Here is a 5,412-nt window from a genome sequence, read left to right as displayed (position 1 = left end):
GTGAACAGCACTGTAAAGCAAGTCCGGAATTATGGTGAGGCACTGACGTTGGATGTTGCCTTTCAACATCCCTAGAGATGTCGGTCGATCACGGTACAGTTGCTACTTCAGGTAACCCCAAAGCCAATAATCGCACGGACTGAGGTCTGGGGACCTGGGAGGCCAAGCATGACGAAAGTGGCGGCTGAGCACACGATCATCACCAAACGACGCGCGCAACAGATCTTTCACGAATTAAACAATATGGGGTGGAGCGCCATCCTGCATTTCGGTTCTAATAAAACCCCATGTCATTCCTAGCATGTGTGTCAATTTTTACCTCCCTGTCTACATTATTCCGTGGTTTACTAAGTTTTTAAATTTATACTGACTTTTTGATCACCCAGTATACAGCTCTACTGCTAGTTAGTCAGACTGCAACGTTATAGGGTTGGGTTGGGTTGTTTGGGGGAAGAGATCAAACAGCGAGGTCATCGGTCTCATCGGATTAGGGAAGGATGGGGGAGGAAGTCGGCCGTGCCCTTTCAAATGAACCATCCCAGCATTTGCCTGGATCGATTTGGGGAAATCACGGAAAATCTAAATCAGGATGGCCGGAAGCGGGATTGAACCGTCGTCCTCCCGAATGCGAGTCCAGTGTGCTAACCACTGCGTCACTTCGCTCGGTTCTTTTCAGTGGTACGATAATTATATTCTGGCCAGAGAATAGTGTTAAAAATTTCTGATTTAGCTTTGCTAACCACATTTTCAGTCCCTGTATCATCCATGAGTTTCTGGACACTAACTGTGGTGCCACTAACCACCTTTGCTTATCAGAATTTCTTTTGATTTTGTGAAATATCTTTCGGTAGTATTCTGCTAACGTAATCACTGAAGGACTTACGCAGGACTAACTTGACAGCCAAAGCGTTTCATTCAACCCAGCCTCCTTCTTCTACACCTAAAAATCATACAGTAGTTACCGTTTCTTTAGAAGTTTATTTACAGTGACTGTATATATATATATATATATATATATATATATATATATATATATATATATATATATATATATATAGGATGTTTCAAAAATGACCGGTATATTTGAAACGGTAATACAAACTAAGCGAGCAGCGATAGAAATACACCGTTTGTTGCAATATGCTTGGGACAACAGTACATTTTCAGGCAGGCAAACTTTCGAAATTACAGTAGTTACAATTGTCAACAACAGATGGCGCTGCGGTCTGGGAAACTCTATAGTACGATATTTTCCACATATCCACCATGCGTAGCAATAATATGGCGTAGTCTCTGAATGAAATTACCCGAAACCTTTGACAACGTGTCTGGCGGAATGGCTTCACATGCAGATGACATGTACTGCTTCAGCTGTTTAATTGTTTCTGGTTTCTGGCGGTACACCTGGTCTTTCAAGTGTCCCCACAGAAAGAAGTCACAGGGGTTCATGTCTGGCGAATAGGGAGGCCAATCCACGCCGCCTCCTGTATGTTTCGGATAGCCCAAAGCAATCACACGATCATCGAAATATTCATTCAGGAAATTAAAGACGTCGGCCGTGCGATGTGGCCGGGCACCATCTTGCATAAACCACGAGGTGTTCGCAGTGTCGTCTAAGGCAGTTTGTACCGCCACAAATTCACGAAGAATGTCCAGATAGCGTGATGCAGTAATCGTTTCGGATCTGAAAAATGGGCCAATAATTCCTTTGGAAGAAATGGCGGCCCAGACCAGTACTTTTTGAGGATGCAGGGACGATGGGACTGCAACATGGGGCTTTTCGGTTCCCCATATGCGCCAGTTCTGTTTATTGACGAAGCCGTCCAGGTAAAAATAAGCTTCGTCAGTAAACCAAATGCTGCCCACATGCATATCGCCGTCATCAATCCTGTGCACTATATCGTTAGCGAATGTCTCTCGTGCAGCAATGGTAGCGGCGCTGAGGGGTTGCCGCATTTGAATTTTGTATGGATAGAGGTGTAAACTCTGGCGCATGAGACGATACGTGTACGTTGGCGTCATTTGGACCGCAGCTGCAACACGGCGAACGGAAAACCGAGGCCGCTGTTGGATCACCTGCTGCACTAGCTGCGCGTTGCCCTCTGTGGTTGCCGTACGCGGTCGCCCTACCTTTCCAACACGTTCATCCGTCACGTTCCCAGTCCGTTGAAATTTTGCAAACAGATCCTTTATTGTATCGCTTTTCGGTCCTTTGGTTACATTAAACCTCCGTTGAAAACTTCGTCTTGTTGCAACAACACTGTGTTCTAGGCGGTGGAATTCCATCACCAGAAAAATCCTCTGTTCTAAGGAATAAACCATGTTGTCCACAGCACACTTGCACGTTGTGAACAGCACACGCTTACAGCAGAAAGACGGCGTACAGAATGGCGCACCCACAGACTGCGTTGTCTTCTATATCTTTCACATCACTTGCAGCGCCATCTGTTGTTGAAAATTGTAACTACTGTAATTTCGAAAGTTTGTCCGCCTGAAAATGTACTGTTGTCCCAAGCATATTGCAACAAACGGTGTATTTCTATCGCTGCTCGTTTAGTTTTTATTGCCGTTTCAAATATACCGGTCATTTTTGAAACACCCTGTATATATATTAACTTCAATATATACTGCTCTACCGCTAGTTAGCCAGACTGCGACGTTATAGACCCCTACTTTTTAGTCAGAATCTTTTGATTAGAACGACCATACACGCATTTTTCATGCTCCTTTATGAGCATTTTTCCGCTAGTATTATAACCATTTGTGTATCTTGGAATCACCGCTATTTACTGGTTCGTGACATCCAGTATATCTAGATTCCAGGATCGCTGTGAAGTCAAATGTAACAAACTTTCGTTCGCCGAAATTACAACGTGTTGCGAATAATTTACCGCAAATGCCAGCTAGGTACTGAGTTCCAGTGCAGGTCTGAAGACCTGCATGTAATTGCACAGTGCCGGACGTCACTCGGCAAGCAGGCCAGCGCTGATTCCTCAGGTTTGCGGGCGTCCCGCGTCTCATTTGCACGCCGAGGTCATCCGTGAAATCGGTTTCCGGGCGCGTCCGCCTGCGGGCGATCTCATCTGCCCCGGCGTGCGCCAGCCGGCGAATCGCGGCCTGCGCTGCGCCGCGGGCCCTGCACTGGTAAACCACTGTGCACGCCGCGCCGCGCTACGCGGCTGGCGTCACCGACGGCGGCTGAGGCGGGAAATGGAGAGGGACGGAGCGCGGAGAGGAGCGGTGATCAAGCGAAGGACTCTGCCCGCATTGAAATGCTAATATTTCTCACTTTCCACTCTAGTTACTGTGTATTTCCCACTACTGGCCAATTTCGCTTTTGTGCCATTTTCACGCGGTATTTGGCGTGAATGAGCACAAGTCACCACGACTCGCAGTCGCCAGAATGCAACAGGCAAACTAAAACTTGTCACAATTCGTCATTCTTTACCATTTAAAAGTTATCTACGTTCCCCCCCCCCCTTCTACTCAAAATAGTGGAGAAGGGGCCGGGGAAAGGGGGTAGACAGTAGCGATCATATTGCCTCACTTCGCCTATTGTTTACGCATTTTGTGAAACAGTTCATATTAAAGTCAGAAACGATTTATAAGTTTAAAATACAAATGACATTAACGTGATGCGATGAATATAGCCTCTAAGCAATGTGGGACTTGTAATGGTACTTGAATTACGTAACCATTATGGTACCTCACCTGAACCTCTCGATACCAGTAATATTCTACTGTATTTCTGTTAACTACTTAACATATTTCTGAGACAACATTGCCGGCCGGTGTGGCCGTGCGGTTCTAGGCGCTTCAGTCTGGAACCGAACGACCGCTACGGTCGCAGGTTCGAATCCTGCCTCGGGCATGGATGTGTGTGATGTCCTTAGGTTAGTTAGGTTTAAGTAGTTCTAAGTTCTAGGCGACTGATGACCTCAGATGTTAAGTCCCATAGTGCTCAGAGCCATTTGAACAATTTTTTTTTTTTTTTTTTGAGACAACATTCAGATTTGATTTCACTTTTGATACATCGATATGTTTATATTGCACTGATACTATTCTTATGTGTATTCCTTCTTTTGTCACTATGATCTTTGACGTACTTGTAACTCCGATTTTTGGGCGCGTAAGCGATTATTAGTTAGTTGTTAGAGAGTCGGACGTCTTAGACGTAATGTTACAAAGACGCGTATTGTAGTCCGCTTATAAAATGTGAACTTTAACAGTGACTCTGAGAGAGATATTTTCAAGTATGTTTTGTATTGTGAAGTGATGTTTTGTGTTTACGTGATATTGCAATAAAAGCAGTGAAAAGGAAGTGTAACTTAATTTCGGAGTGCTGATTATTTTTTTACATCACCATTGTGCTAACTTTGAAAGGTTTAATCTTGAAGAATGGTTTGTGAAGCGCATCTACATAACTTTTGGATTTAGCGGAATGAAACCTAGGCCTCTTTGCATCCGAGCTTGTAATCATAACCACCTACATTTTCAACGATTGAGCCATGATTTTACGACGAGACCAGCGTGAGAAACAAAAAGATGAGTGCCTAGTTTTTTGATCATTACATGAAATGACTTTATTAACTGTGCTCTAATGACACCTGCCAAATAATATGACTGTTGTTGCCCGAAAATGCAGTATTTAGCAGCGTGAGCAACACCACAATCGTTATTAAAATTTTGACTTTTGTTGTTGTAGGATTGTTAAAGACTTGAAACTTCTTGGGAGATTAAAACTGTGTGCCGGACCGAGACTCGAACTCGGGACCTTTGCCTTTCGCGGGCAACTGCTCTACCAACTGAGCTACCCAAGCACGACTCACGCCCCGTCCTGACAACTTTACTTCTTCCAGTACCTCGTCTCCTACCTTCCAAACTTTACGGAAGCTCTCCTGCGAACCTTGCAGAACTACGTAGCACTTCTGAAAGAAAGGATATTGCGGAGACATGGCTTAGCCACAGCCTGGGGGATGTTTCCACAGTTTTAATCTGCCAATAAGTTACATATCAGCGCACACTCCGCTGCAGAGTGAAAATCTCATTCTGGAAACATCCCCCAGGCTGTGGCTAAGCCATGTCTCCGCAGTATCCTTTCTTTCAGGAGTGCTAGTTCTGCAAGTTTCGCAGGAGAGCTTCTGTAAAGTTTGGAAGGTAGGAGACGAGGTACTGGCAGAAGCAAAGTTGTGAGGACGGGCCGTGAGTCGTGCTTGGGTAGCTCAGTTGGTAGGGCACTTGCCCGCGAAAGGCAAAGGTCCCGAGTTCGAGTCTCGGTCCCGCACACAGTTTTAATCTGGCAAGAAGTTTCATATCAGGGCTCACTCTGCTGCAGAGTGAAAATATCATTCTGGAATGTGGGACTTGTAACCGCTCAATGTCATTCAATACGATCACGAGGACACCCCTCGA

The 5,412-nt window shown here is 45.2% G+C and overlaps 1 non-coding gene across 1 annotated transcript; it reads right to left on the bottom strand.

Moving 5' to 3' along the window:
* Positions 1-4,746: 4,746 nt before the first annotated feature.
* On the bottom strand, positions 4,747-4,821 carry Trnas-cga. Its single transcript has one exon. It is a non-coding gene; the product is annotated as a tRNA-Ser (tRNA).
* Between the last annotated feature and the right edge of the window lie 591 nt (positions 4,822-5,412).

The sequence above is a fragment of the Schistocerca piceifrons genome, chromosome 2 (assembly GCF_021461385.2).
Source record: "Schistocerca piceifrons isolate TAMUIC-IGC-003096 chromosome 2, iqSchPice1.1, whole genome shotgun sequence".
Taxonomy (NCBI): domain Eukaryota; kingdom Metazoa; phylum Arthropoda; class Insecta; order Orthoptera; family Acrididae; genus Schistocerca; species Schistocerca piceifrons.
This window is presented reverse-complemented; position numbering and strand designations above follow the sequence as displayed.